The sequence below is a fragment of the Hibiscus syriacus genome, unplaced genomic scaffold (genome assembly GCF_006381635.1).
Source record: "Hibiscus syriacus cultivar Baekdansim isolate YM2019G1 unplaced genomic scaffold, ASM638163v2 tig00110264_pilon, whole genome shotgun sequence".
In the NCBI taxonomy this organism is placed as follows: Eukaryota; Viridiplantae; Streptophyta; class Magnoliopsida; order Malvales; family Malvaceae; genus Hibiscus; species Hibiscus syriacus.
This window is the reverse complement of record NW_024062653.1, coordinates 2243477-2259420: the sequence shown is the minus strand read 5'-3', so window position 1 is coordinate 2259420 and position 15944 is coordinate 2243477. Positions and strand designations below refer to the sequence as shown.

The 15944-nt window shown below is 36.0% G+C and overlaps 1 pseudogene; it reads left to right on the top strand.

Annotated features, from left to right (window-relative positions):
- The first annotated feature begins 3776 nt into the window (after window positions 1–3776).
- On the top strand, window positions 3777–11348 carry LOC120115442 (annotated as a pseudogene).
- The last annotated feature ends 4596 nt before the right edge of the window (window positions 11349–15944 follow it).

Genomic DNA, 15944 nt, shown 5'->3' with positions numbered 1-15944 from the left:
AACACATAAAATAGGGTTTTTTTTTTGGGAAATTTAACTTTTTGGTCAAAGTCAACGAGTTAACTTAGACCGAGTTGACTCGGACAGGTTGACTTGGACCAAGTTGACTCGGTTACTGGACCAGACCAGGCAGGACGGGCAGGTGGGTCAGACCCGGTTCTAGAAATTTCTCCAAGCCAAGACAAGCCCCATGTACGGGTGTCGGCGCGTGCGGTGGCGACGGAGGTTCGGTTGGTCGGCTGATTACTCCATGTTCAACCATTTAACGATTACAACTAAAATTTAACCAAAAATCGACCTGAAACCGTATCAAAATACCAACATTCAACCAAACTTCCCTAACGCCGGCGACAGAGGGAAAATGATGGCATTGACACGACCCACCAGTCGGGTCTTGAGCGTAACAAACAGGGGAACATGGCTATGGCGGCGATGAGGTGCAACGACGAGCGAGGTAGCCATAATTTGGGAAAAATCGAACGACGGGGGCTAGAGATTCGTCTAATTTTTTGTGAGCTCCCCATGACGATCGACGGCGGTTTTCGATGGAATAAGGGTCGGGTTTTGTTCACCGTTCGACAGTGAGTCCATAAGTGGCGTCGGAGCGACGAACGGTTGTCGGACGATGGCAGATCAAGGCGACAAAGTTGGGCCGGTGGGGATGAATTTGAGGATTAGGGATTTTGATTTTAAGGGTTTGATAATTTAGGGTTAATCGATCGAGGTTTATTTTTTAATTAAGTAATAAAATGGTAAAATTTGGGTTTCAGTCCCTGAATTGCTATAGCTTTCTAAAACTACCTTTAAGTTTCCAAAACCTATAAATTGACCCTTAAATTCGAGTGTGACAGATAAACTCAAATTAAAAATATTTATGTATCCACCTATCATTCATATAATAAAATATAATTATTTGTAAAACCCTAAAAACATAATAATTAAATATATAAACATAGTTTATTTTTAATTACCTCCGGAGTAGTGAAAATTCAAATGGGTTTGACAGTGTAGGAATCAACTACAAAACGACATTCAAAACCAAGCCTACTATTGTAACAACATCAAACAACCTCCAATTACTTGTTTGCCCAAATCAACAATTTTATATAGCTTCTGAAACAAAAAGGTCTACACTGTCGATCCTCAACTATTATATTTAGTCTTGCAAAACGTGTAGATGATACAACCACATTATATGCATTTTGTTTCGAGATTTAATTGGCACCAAGATCCCCCAATAACTTGTAAAATATAAGCACGAGCAAATCGCTGCAAAAAAAATGGTGCAAATAATTTAAAAATTATCGTAAGAAATTACAATAACATAAACTAAAAAAAATTAATATTATAAATAAAAAATTAAAATAAATAAACATAGATTTCAAAAATTACATCATTAATTACTGGAGCAACATTGACGGGTAGCTCTAAAAAATTATCGTCCAAAAATTTAATCTTGATCTTCTTTCAATCCATATCGTCATTTGTCGGAGTAAGTCCCAACAGTTGCTCACACAAGTCGACCCAGTACATATGGGCAATACTGGTAATAGTCGTTTCATCAACAAGCAACCAAAGATGGAATGCAACATCTTCAAGGGTAATAGTCGCCTTCCCACAAGGAAAATAAAGCGTGTGCGTCTCCAGTCTCAATCGTTCTAGCAATGCGATTATCAATGGAGGATGCAACTACATACCACCAATTATAGTGCTACGTAACCAAAACCGACTTCGTGTAAATATGAAAGAATATCGACATAAGGATTCGGGAAACGATTGATATAACACGTCAACGAACATTCATATATCTTTAATTAAATAGATAAATTATTTGAAATAAATTAATAAACAAATTATTCAAAATAAATAAATCAATTAATAATTTATTCGAAATAAATGAATAAACAGATAAATAAATTATTCAAAATAAATAAATAAATAAATAACTACATTCAGATTTGTTCGCCAATAATCGAATACATACCTTCGATCAAGCCTCAGTAATCTCGCCATAATAAGAGTAATTGAATAGACAAGAGAAAAAATATGAGAGAGATTTTTTTGGAAGAAAATTGTCAAGAATTTAGTTTTGAGGATCTTATTTATAGTCGTCATCGTACCCCCAAAGCAAGATAAATGGTAACTAGAGTTGTATATGAGGTTCTTGAATCTATTCAAATTTTAAATTTCAAATCTTTTGAGAACAAGATAATTTGTCCATATCTCGGGAACTTTACATTTTACGTAACGAGAAGTTATTAATTTTAATATTAAATTATATTATCTGAAAAATTTGTCAATGTTGGACGAACCTTGAGTCTTGTATGAAGCGAGACTTTTACTCGTTTTTCTTAGGACGCGAGATAACTTTACGTGTGCGGTGTAAAAATATTTTTCTAATAAATCTAATTTGGGTACTGTTAAAAAATAATTTATGAGACCCCTAAAAAGTTGGTACAATTGTCTATGAACCGCGAATGAAAAAATCAATGTTTTTAAAATCGGACCGAATATTGAACCGGTGAAGGTACTGGTTCAACCAGGTTCAACCGCGGTTGAATCGGATTTTATATAAAATATTTTTTTCTTAATTTTACATAATATTCAAAGTAATATTAATATATATGTAACACTTTTTTAAGTTTACAATATTAAAATGTATAAAAGTATCATAACTCATAAAATATATAAATTAAAAACTATAAAATCAAGTGAAACAAAATGATTCAAATCAACTACAATATAATATTTAAGGTAAAACATATTAAATAATAAATATAATTATATAACTATAATAAAAAAATAAAATTGAGGCTTAAAAAATCAAAACAAATGATGTCATTTGATTTAATTTTTTTAAAAAAATAATCTCACATGGCTAAGAAACATAGAAGAGCATCCCAAAAGCTTAAAGAGTAAAAATATGAAAACAAAACAATCCCACATGACTAAGAAACATAGAAGAGCATATCAACTTACTTCTATAAATAATAGAGGTAATTTGACATTCAAAATCATGGAGTCTTTTGGTGAGCATAGAGCGAACTATTCTTTCGCTTCAATTGAGCTCAAATTTTAGGCTTCAATCGAACTTCTAAATTTTTTTTTGAGTTCGAACATTTTTGAGTTCAAGTTTTAATATTATATTTCGAGTTCGAGTTGAACTTGATAATTTTTAGCTCATCAGTTTTTGTGTCGAGTTGAGCTTACTTTTAAAGTTTTCGAGTTTGAGTCGAGCTCAGCAATACTCGAATTTGAGTTGGCTCGTTGAACAAACGACGTCGTTTGATTTAATTTTTTTTAAAAGAAAAAAATGTGAACTGGTGGTTCAAACCGGTTTTGTTGGTTTTCAATCGGTTCACCCCGATTTTAACGGTTTTCAGACAGTTTTACCGATTTTCAGCCGATTTATTGCCATACCGGTTTTGTGAAGTAACCGAACCGGACAGACCATTAATTTACGGTTCAACTGATTGAATCGATCGATCCGATCCGATTTTGATAACCATAAAAAAAATAGACGACTTTAAAAGTTTTATTTTTTATAGCTTTAAGGTTTTTTATCTACTAATAATATTTGTAGTTAAATATTAAAACATTCAAAAATCAAAATATTATCAAATTAATTAAGAACACAAATTTAATAATATTTACCAACCATCCATTAAGCAAAGATTTTTTTTTTTTGCAGTTAACAAAAACAAAAACTGGAATCATTAAAAAAAACTAAAATAAAACAAAAATTTCTTAAAATTTTAATTTTTTATTTATCGACTGCTTGAATGTAATCGTGGGTTTCTCCAGGTTTTCTTCTGTCTCCTCCGCCATCGTTGACCTGGTCTCCATTTTTTACTTGAAAGGAAAACTAAATGAAAATCCCAAAACTTTAATTAACTTGGAGAGGGGAAAAAAGCTGATTTTTTCGTATTTTTTTGGTCTCTGAATTTAGTAGATCCGCTGAAAGTTTCTGCTAAATTTAGAGTAAGGGTATTTAGAGTTAGGATTTTCTTCGAAAATGATGATATCAAGAGGTTTATTTGGGTGGTCACCACCCCACGTACAACCGTTGACACCAGTATCGGAGGTTTCGGAGCCGCCGGAATCGCCTTCTCCGTACTTGGATACGAGTGCGGAAGGAGCGGGTGGAGTGGCGCAGGTGGAGGCGGAGGAGGAAATGGAGGAGTCTGAAGAACTGGAGCCGCCACCTGCTGCTGTTCCTTTCTCGAGACTCTTCGCCTGTGCTGACCGGCTTGATTGGGCTCTCATGATCGTTGGATCGCTTGCTGCTGCCGCTCACGGGACCGCTCTCGTTGTTTACTTGCATTACTTTGCGAAGATCGTTCATGTTCTTGGAATTGGGTCTTCAGTTCCGGGGCCGGAGAGATTGGATGAGCAATTCGAAAGGTTTACAGAGGTTAGTTTTTTTCATTTATTCAAGAAGTGAAAAGCCTAAAATTTGTGATTTTAAAGGCTTAGCTTAGTGTTTTAGTGTTTTACTCTTAGAGGGCTGGAGAAATTAGGGGAGATGGACCATTTTAGCTTTGAAGTGGATCAATAGGAAATTTTGTGGTGTAAAAAAACATGAAATGTTGGAAATCTAGTTTATAGATATTAATGGTTATTGCTTGTATAGGGTTGGTTAGGTATTTGCCATGGTAGGATATTGTTGTTTTAATTTTTTGGGTGGATGGATAGTCTTTAACCTATGTTACAGTTTACACAGACTCTTCATTTTTTCTTAAAAATGCCTGTGTATAGACATGATCCTCTAACTATATGAAAGGCTTGGGAAAATTTCAGTATGCTTGGATCAGGCACACTTCCTTATCTGACACACAACACTAAACCCTGATAACACAGTCATTGACTACTTTTTCTTCCTCTGGGTCGGGGACAGGGAGGTTCTTTCACATTCTAGATGCAAGGCATCATTATAACAAAAGGTTAGCATTACGGAAGGGTAGGGTGTGCTTCATCTTTATATTTTTCAAGCCTTGCGTATTTGTGGAGCAATAAACAGAAGGAAGGGGGAAAATGGTTTAGTACCAGTTAGATGCTATGGGCATTGAGTTATGTAGCCAGTAGCTACTCTCTCATGTAGTTGTTATCATGGATGCATGTAAACTGATTCTATGTGATTATTTCTGTTTGGTTGCACATAATATTTTGTTTTAATCTTTTCCTTGAAAATATAGAAATTCTCTATCAACTGGTTTAAGTCTGGATTGCTTTTATTCCTAAGAGGTGTTAATTAGTAATATAATGTGCAAATAACTTGGGACAATGCAAAGTCATCTTTTGTGGCTTGAGTTTCTGTCTGATTGATCTCTTCTTTTGCTTAATCTGAACTATCATTTGTAGTTTCCTTCAGACACTCTTTTGTTTGTACTTGTGCTTATCACCAACTGTTTCATTCTTGTTCTGCAGCTTGCTTTAACTATTGTTTATATTGCTGTTGGTGTTTTTGCTGCTGGCTGGATCGGTAAGTTGATTATCAAAATCAGTTATTGCTTCATTTCCGCTTTCTTCTGATTGATGCATTGTTTCTGCCATTTGTCGCTGACTTGCTCTGTCTAATAGAGGTTTCATGCTGGATTCTGACGGGAGAGCGGCAAACTGCAGTCATCAGGTCAAACTATGTAAAAGTTTTATTGAACCAAGATATGAGCTTTTTTGATACTTATGGGAATAATGGAGACATAGTGAGTCAAGTATTGAGTGATGTATTGCTCATTCAGTCTGCTCTCAGTGAAAAAGTATGTTCAGTCACATGTGGGTTTCCCTACTTATTTAATAATTTATTCTCAGGTGGGATTTCCTTTCAGGTGTCTGCTCTAATCCTAATATTCCTATGATGATACAGGTTGGGAATTACATTCATAACATGGCTACATTTTTCAGTGGTGTAATTATTGGTTTTATCAACTGTTGGGAGATCACACTCATAACTCTAGCCACTGGTCCTTTCATTGTTGCTGCTGGAGGCATATCCAATATATTTCTTCATAGGCTTGCTGAGAACATTCAAGATGCTTATGCTGAAGCAGCTAGCGTTGCTGAACAGGTTTTTATCTTCTCATCTGGCTCCACACCTTTCAACCAAACTCAATTTTGTTAATATTGTTATTTTGAGTTAAAATCAGCTCTTTTGCTTAATGTCCATTTAGATTGAGTTGAACAAAATGCATAAACTGACTTAAGATTGCAGTTACCATGACATTTTAACTACAATGAGTTTATTTGAACTGGCTGTTAATATAAGGACCTATGGACTAAACTTTACAAGTTATTTTGTATTTGAAACAGAAATGAAGGCAAAGTTACCTCCAAAGTTTCCTGATATTTATAGGAACCTTTAGATGCTTAGCCTAGGAGCCTCTTTGGCCCGGCTGGAGTTGTGGGAAAAAAGTGCTGCTAGATTTATAGGTGTTGTTAAATTGAAATTTCCTGAGTTAACTAAGAATATCTTTTGTTATTTGACATTTCTACGGAAGTTGTCAACCAGCTATTACATAGAGGTTCTTGTTAGAAGATCCAACTTTGGGTTTCAACTTTCACCCTGTGAAAAGCTGATTTGCAGTTTCTATAGAAGCTATAAGAATACTTTATTAAAACTCTGTTTAAACTTTGAACACTGCTTCTGCTTTCTGGACTGAAGAAGTTGCCTTAAAGCCCGGTAGAACTTGCACTAGACATTTTCTTTATTATCCATACATCATGCATATTATATCTTTGAGGGTTCAATGGTGTTGAACTTGTTGAAATGGTGACATGAATTCTTTGTTGAACTTCATTTTCTCCAGAGAATCAACCTACTGTATGGGTAAGCACAGTAGGAAGTGATGCTAATATAGATATAGCTTTCGTTTTTTGCAGGCAATCTCTTACATTAGGACCTTGTATGCATTTACTAATGAAACTTTGGCCAAATATTCTTATGCGACCTCATTGCAAGCAACTTTGAGATATGGTATATTGATTAGTCTTGTGCAAGGGCTTGGGCTTGGATTTACATATGGGCTTGCAATATGTTCTTGTGCCTTACAACTTTGGGTTGGAAGGTTCCTGGTCACACATAATAGAGCTCATGGTGGTGAAATAATAACAGCTCTCTTTGCTGTAATTTTAAGTGGCCTGTAAGCATCGGTTTCTCTCTTTTTTCCTGCTCTGTTTTATCTTTACTTTCTTACTGATCCTTTACATATTGTGCAGTGGGCTGAACCAAGCTGCAACAAATTTCTATTCATTTGACCAAGGACGAATCGCTGCTTATAGACTTTTTGAGATGATTAGTCGGTCATCCTCTGGTTCTAATCAGGAGAGGGACATTCTACCCTCCCTTCAAGGAAATATTGAGTTTCGCAATGTATATTTTAGTTATCTCTCTCGACCTGAAATCCCTATATTGAGTGGATTTTACCTCACTGTACCTGCTAAAAAGGCTGTGGCCCTTGTTGGCAGAAATGGCTCTGGGAAAAGTAGTATTATTCCACTTATGGAACGGTTCTACGATCCCACATTAGGTATTATGTTCATATGATTTTATGTATCACACTGCAGTGGCTTGCCGTTTAGGTGTTGAAATCATTGCTTGATGGTGAGCTAAGCTTCATGATTTAAACAATTTTATTTTCTATGATATAGGGGAAGTTCTTCTAGACGGAGAGAACATTAAAAACCTAAAGCTGGAGTGGCTGAGAAGCAAAATAGGACTTGTTACTCAGGAACCTGCATTACTTAGTTTGAGCATAAAAGATAATATTGCTTATGGGCGAGATGCTACACTTGATCAAATTGAAGAAGCTGCAAAAATAGCACATGCACATACATTTATTAGCTTACTTGAGAGAGGATATGATACACAGGTGAAATATGAAAGAACAAGATATACTGTTTTTGCCAATCTTACCGATCATCTTGATTATTTCTCATTTGTGTCATTTTTTTAAAATCAATTTACCGTGACTTTCAGGTGGGTAGGGCTGGCTTGACATTGACAGAAGAAGAGAAAATCAAACTTTCTATTGCTAGAGCTGTGCTTTTGAACCCGGCAATCCTTCTGCTTGATGAGGTTACTGGTGGACTTGATTTTGAAGCTGAAAGAACTGTTCAGGAAGCTCTAGATCTTCTGATGTTGGGGCGTTCAACTATAATAATTGCTCGACGACTTAGTCTCATAAGAAATGCTGATTATATAGCTGTGATGGAGGAGGGTCAGCTGGTTGAAATGGGTACACATGATGAGTTACAAGCCCTTGATGGATTGTATGCAGAGCTCCTAAAATGTGAAGAGGCAGCAAAACTTCCAAGGAGGTAACTAGAACCATATATGCTTTTATTAAGAAGGCTGAAAGGCTATGGAATTCTATTTCTTGTCAGTGATTTTTCTTAGTTTAGATTAAAAGAAAGGCTCCTTTGTTTCTATATTTTAAATTCTGGTTTCATGGGGTTTTTTTTTTTCAGGACGCCAGTTAGGAACTACAAGGAGATGTCAACTTTCCAGATTGAAAAAGAGTCTTCATCAATTTACAACTTCCAAGAATCATCATCTCCAAAATTGATCAAATCACCATCTCTTCAAAGAGTTCCTGGTGTATTTCGGACCCATGATGGTGCTTTTAACTCACAAGAATCACCTAAGGCTCATAGTCCACCACCAGGGAAAATGCATGAAAATGGTTTGCCTGTGGACAGTAATGATAAGGAGCCGTCAATCAAGAGGCAGGATAGTTTCAAAATGAGGTTACCGGAGTTGCCCAAGCTTGACGTTCAGTCTACCCATAGGCAGAAATCAAACGGTTCTGACCCAGAATCTCCCGTATCACCCCTTCTGACTTCTGATCCTAAAAGTGAACGTTCTCATTCTCAGACTTTTAGTCGTCCTCTCGGTCACTCTGGTGACATCCCAATGAAACCTAAGGAAGCACTTCATAAGGAAGCTCCATCCTTTTGGAGGTTAGCACAGCTTAGTTTCGCAGAGTGGCTTTACGCTGTGTTGGGAAGCATTGGTGCAGCAGTCTTTGGCTCTTTTAATCCACTTCTTGCTTATGTAATCGCTCTGATAGTAACAGCATATTATAGGCGTCAGGAACATCATCACTTACGGGATGAAGTAGACAGGTGGTGTTTGATAATTGCCTGTATGGGTATAGTAACTGTTGTTGCCAACTTTCTGCAACACTTTTACTTTGGCATTATGGGGGAAAAGATGACTGAACGAGTTCGCAGGATGATGTTCTCAGGTATCTGTTTCTTCAAATCAATATTGCAAATTTACTAGACTGCTGAATTCAATGCACACTGTTTACCATGTTTTGCCTACCATTGACAGCAATGCTGAGGAATGAAGTTGGATGGTTTGATGAAGAAGAGACTAATGCTGACACCTTGTCGATGCGATTGGCAAATGATGCTACATTTGTACGGGCTGCTTTTAGCAACCGACTTTCAATATTTGTACAGGACAGTACTGCTGTTATTGTTGCTTTGCTAATTGGGTTGTTGCTACATTGGCGGTTGGCACTTGTGGCGTTTGCAACCCTGCCAGTTCTAACTGTCTCTGCTATTGCACAGGTTTGCATTTCTACTATTAATAATTCACTTCATTATTGAAAAAAGCAAGTGGAGTTTCTAGAGAGTCGTGCAAGTTAGTTGTTCTCAATTCCATGTATTATGTTCTTTTTCTGTCTTATCGAAATTGGATGCAAGATTGTCCATGTCCAAATTTCTGAACTGTTGCATGCTTAAATGTTTCAGAAATTATGGCTAGCTGGATTTTCTAAGGGAATCCAGGAGATGCATAGGAAGGCGTCATTGGTCCTTGAGGATGCCGTGAGAAACATTTACACTGTTGTAGCTTTTTGTGCTGGTAATAAGGTAATGGAGCTCTACAGGTTGCAGCTGAAGAAAATCTTGAAGAAGAGCTTCTTTCATGGAATGGCAATAGGGTTTGCATTCGGCTTTTCACAGTTCCTTCTTTTCGCCTGCAATGCTCTTCTCCTTTGGTACACTGCTCTCTGTGTTAAAAGAGGCTATATGGATCTGCCTACAGCTGTCAAGGAGTACATGGTTTTCACTTTTGCAACTTTTGCACTGGTGGAGCCATTTGGATTGGCACCATACATTCTCAAGAGACGGGAATCTCTCGCTTCAATGTTTGAAATTATTGAGCGAGTCCCTAAAATTGAGCCAGACGATAACTCGGCGTTGAAGCCAACTAATGTATATGGGAGCATTGAGTTGAAAATGTTGATTTCTGCTATCCTACTCGTCCGGAAATGTTGGTATTAAGCAATTTTAGTCTTAAAGTTAACGGCGGACAAACTTTAGCTGTTGTTGGAGTTTCAGGATCTGGGAAGAGTACGATAATATCTCTCATCGAGAGATTCTATGATCCAGTAGCAGGTCAGGTTCTACTCGATGGGCGGGATTTAAAACAATACAATCTGAGGTGGTTGAGGAATCACTTAGGTCTTGTTCAACAGGAACCAATTATCTTCTCAACTACTATCAAGGAAAACATTATATATGCAAGGCACAATGCTAGCGAATCCGAGATGAAAGAGGCCGCGAGAATAGCTAACGCTCACCATTTCATCAGCAGCTTACCTCATGGTTACGACACGCATGTTGGCATGAGGGGTGTCGATTTGACCCCAGGGCAGAAACAAAGAATTGCTATTGCTCGAGTGGTGCTAAAGAATGCTCCCATCTTATTATTGGATGAAGCTAGCTCATTCATTGAATCCGAGTCAAGCCGAGTGGTGCAGGAGGCACTTGATACGCTGATAATGGGGAACAAAACTACCATTTTGATAGCCCATAGATCTGTGATGATGAGGCATGTCGACAGCATTGTAGTACTTAACGGTGGTCGAATCGTGGAAGAAGGGACACATGATTCTTTGATAGCGAAAAATGGCTTGTATGTCCGCTTAATGCAACCTCATTTCGGGAAAGGTTTGCGTCAGCACCGGTTGCTTTAGTTTGCCTTGTGATCTAGTGTACCTTACATCTGTTCTTTTGTATATTACACATTCATCTCATTTGGATAGCCGGAACTACAACAAAAAATCCTGCATCAGAAATGACACTTGGGGGATGATGCAACCTGTAACGATGTTCATTGAGGGTAGTAACGATGTCAACTCCGGTGGGTAGGCATTACATTGTTTAAAGATAGGGTTAGAATTCAGGGTTTGTGAATTTGGGTGATTGTTAAGGGAGATAGATCCATATTCTTTTAAGGGGCCAAAGCAGCATTAGATCTGGGCTGTCCTTTTGTCCCAATGGTATATTAATTTTGTTTACTGGTCAGGAAAGGGTTGATGATTTTAGATGTGTTTTCGTGGACTTGTTTCAATGAATTTCTGCAACTCTTCTTTTACCAAAAACCTTGGATGATGTTAAGACAAATATTGGTGGAAAACTGGAACAATTTCATGTTTATTTTCTTTTCTCAGAGCAGAATGCAAACAAAAGAGACCAACAAGCACTTCTCCAGATATGCCTCTCAAGTTCCCCCATACCGTCCACACTTTAGATACCTGCAGCTTATGAAACAAGGATTTATTTAATAACCAAATTTCATCACAAAAGTAATGTGGGCTTAAGTGATGAAATGATAAGAGTATTTTGCTAAGATATGAAAGCATCATGACCTTTATTGAGCAGCGTATGACGTTTAAATCCCATGACAGAATCGAGTTGGACGAAGAAGCTTGTCTCTCGCAGAATAAAGCTAGGTAACATCATCATTCATGCCCATCCGCTCAGCCAGTGATTCAGCGGAACAAGTGAGACATATATCGAATATCAAGTTCAAGCATTGAAGACCATCATTTCTCATTCTATTTTCATTGAGAGTGATATCTACAACTGTTCCTCCTTTGACACTCTCTTGAAGATGTATAGGATCTATTATCTCAATAAGTCGATCAGAAAAAGCTTCTCTAACAAAGTTGTGAAGACTTAAATCTTCTTCAAACCTTTCATCATTTGGCCTTTTCCTTGTGAACATCTCTAACAAGAGAATGCCGTAACTATACATATCACCTTTTGTTGACGACTCGCTTCCTATGCCATATTCTACAATTAGTTCATTGCAAATTACATATACAAATAATTGAAGAGAAAAACACTATAAATAATAGTAGAAGAAACGAATATAATGTAATTATCTGGTGCTACGTGACCAATAGTTTCTCTTATACGCAGAGTTTGACTGATTAGCAGGATGGTTAAGCCTATATTCATAAAGGATTTTTGCCAAGCCAAAGTCATTAATATGGCCAACCATCTCGATATCGAACAGAATATTGCTTGGCTTGAGGTCACAATAAATGATTGACTTTTCACAATGATGGTGCAAATATTCTAGTGCATAACCAACATCTATAGCCACTTTAATTCTTTGGAAGAAGTTCATGTTTCTCATCGTCATTGGTTCATTAGTACTAACAGATGGATGTAGCCAGTCCTCCAAGATTCTGTAATACCCTAGACCCAGCCTAGGAGTTACAATTGAATCAGAGTGATCATGTGATCACATAAATGATTCACGAGCGAGGTATGTTTAATGAGTCCCTTTAAAACATTTATCAAATACAAAATCAAAAATAAACTCATGCCACTTTTAAAGAGGTTAAAAATAAATTTTAAACTCATACAATATACAATCGAGACCACACCTCCAATAGCCAAACTGATCTTATAACTGAATAATCTGAAAAAGGAAAGACAGAAACAGAGTGAGCTACAAAGCTCAATGTGTCATCTATAGTAAACAAATATCAATATATATATATATATATATATATGAGTGAAGTATGTTTAATGAGTCCTTTTAAAACATTTATCAAATACAAAATCAAAAATAAACTCATGCCACTATTAAAGTGATTAAAAATAAATTTTAAACTCATACAATATACAATCGAGACCACGCCTCCAATAGCCAAACTGATCTTATAACTGAATAATCTGAAAAAGGAAAGACAGAAATAGAGTGAGCTACAAAGCTCAATTTGTCATCTATAGTAAACAAATATCAATATATATATATATGAGTGAAGTATGTTTAATGAGTCCTTTTAAAACATTTATCAAATACAAAATCAAAAATAAACACATGCCACTTTTAAAGAGGTTAAAAATAAGTTTTAAACTCATACAATATACAATCGAGACCACACCTCCAATAGTCAAACTGGTCTTATAACTAAATAATCTAAAAAAGGAAAGACAGAAATAGAGTGAGCTACAAAGCTCAATGTATCATATATAGTAAACAAATATCATATATATATATATATATATATATATATATATATATATATACACACACACACAAATAATGTGTATACAATAACATCATGATTTATATATAAGAGTACAACATTAATAACACACAACTATACCTTTGGTCGCGGATATACAAGATGAAGACTTTACCCTTTGAAGAGGTACTCAAGTCATAATACAGAAATCAGGATAGGGGTCTAGTCCTCCGAAGAGGATCCCAAACAGGATAGTGATATAATCATATGCAGAATTAGGATGTGGACTATGTCCATGCAGAATCAAGACAGAGACTGCCCATGCAAAATCAGGGTGAAAACTTTTTTCCTCCGTAGAAGATCTCAAGCAGTAATAGGACGTGGATTATGTCTTCCGTAGAGGATCACATGCGGATATCAGAAATGCATCAACATGCAAATTAATGTTGATGTCATAATATTCAAAAGTAAGATATGTTACAAATATATAAATTTATATTATCAGTTCATGAATATGTTTACAGATAGCAACATATAACATAACACATTAAATATATCAAACAAGTCAAGGGGACACACCTATAGCAGCTAATCAATACAGACTATGCCTTACATTCCCCACGACCAGTAGTACTAGGTGTGAAACGAAAACCTAATGATAATATATATTACTATAAAATAACTAAAGTAATACTTACATAATTAATTAGTAATTCAGTTAATAACACTCACGAGTACTTCGAATCGAACACACAAAGCTGAGCTAAGTTGAATAAAGGTGATTCAGACTTATAAGAGAATGGTGCGGAGACATGACCACCTTCAGAACATAATATCATAGAGTAAGACAACAAATTTCAGAATAAACTTAACATAACTATATTGTAAAGTACTAAAGTATACAAAGACATAGCTTTCAGGTCATAATTTGGAAAAACGAACTTCGAAAATGGACTTAGGACGTAAAAAAATCAGGATAGAGTCTCTGAAAAATTCAACGGTCAAAATTAACAGTCAATGGTCAAAAGAAAAAGAAAAGTCAACTATCAACGGTCAAAGTCAACGATCAACATTCAAAGTCAACAGTCAACAAATCAAGTTAGGTCAAAGTCAACGAGTTAGATCAGGTCAATTGGTTCACTATTTGAACCGTAGGACGAAGCCCACCTTTGTTCACATCATTATCATAAAAAAATTGCATATAGCTCAAGTGGCCCTCATAATAAATATGACATATGACAATCGAGCATCATGTTCACGTCATCATCGTCCTCAACATTGTATATTGAGTAGGTTAGTGGTTCCAACGACGTCGATAGTCGATACTTAAATGGTTCAAGTTTTTCCCATGACCATGTGAAACATTGTTCTTGACTTCTTTCATCGACTACTTATAAGCTAATTTCTTCGACAACGTTATAGTTACATTATGTGTAAACTAAAAGACAATGTTGAGAGATGCATCACACATCATTTTGCCAACATAGTAAACCAAAGCAATAACATTTCCTCTTCTCTACGTGTTATGAAAATATCCACAATCATCAAAGAGAAGAACAAATATGAGCAAAATTGTAATGACTTCAAACTATGTAATAATCGAGAAGCGTCAAATAAACTTACGATTAAAATAATTATTGATCAATTTCCTTATATTTGTCTTCACTTCAATTCTGTATGGTTTACTTGTTTACCTTTGCTTGAAATAATCATCAAATATGAGTCTGCAAATATTCATGATGTGACGTGACATGCAACTCATGTTTTGTATACGTGAGTCCCACAGATATTCTTGATGTGGTAGCCGAAGATTTGACATGGCAATTTAACGTGTGAAATGAAAGGGATCTCGTGTTGTCCAAGGCGCGAGTTCATTGTCATGTCACTAATAGACACATCTGTACACTCGAGTTTCTTGCTTATTTAAGTTTCTTTTGTTCTACCGAACCTAATCATCTCCGTGAAACCTTCTTATTCCTTCATAAATGATTTATCCATTCTTAGAAAATTTCTAGTTTAAAAAAGGCATCCTTTTCCGTTCTTAGATAGGCACCATAGGTGTCTCGATAGTATCAAATATATCAGAATATTATTCTGCGCCATCAAGATAAATCTGCATGACGCGAGGTTTATCTATACTTCTCGAAACGCTCCTGAGCTTTTTCCTTTGCATTTTGTACCGACAGTACCAATTAGGTCCAAGTGAACACCCTTTGAGAAACACTTATGAGAATTTTTTCTTTTCGTTCTATACCGACGGTACCAAGAACACAAGTCTAAGATGAATTTTCCTTTTGAGTTTCTATGGCGTATTGATATACGCTTATTATAGAAGGAGTCATCTTTTGGTGGCAACATCTACTTGTCCCGTGTTGTAAGATTAAAATGTACACATCCACATCTTCAGATAATTTTTGGAGTTGTTTATGCCAATACAAGTTATTTACAAAAATATGTTCGTTAGTTTTCAATTTATTTTCATTTGAAAGCATTTTAAAGGTGATTTGTACCCCGTTTACAATTTCTCATATGTGTCCACATCAGTTTCAATTGAAAGATAAGTTGCAATACTATGCCTCTAAGCTCAAACATTACACAAATATTTTTATTAACTTCCTGGAAATAATTAAAGTACAAGTTTATCATCATTTTAGCTTGAAGAACCCT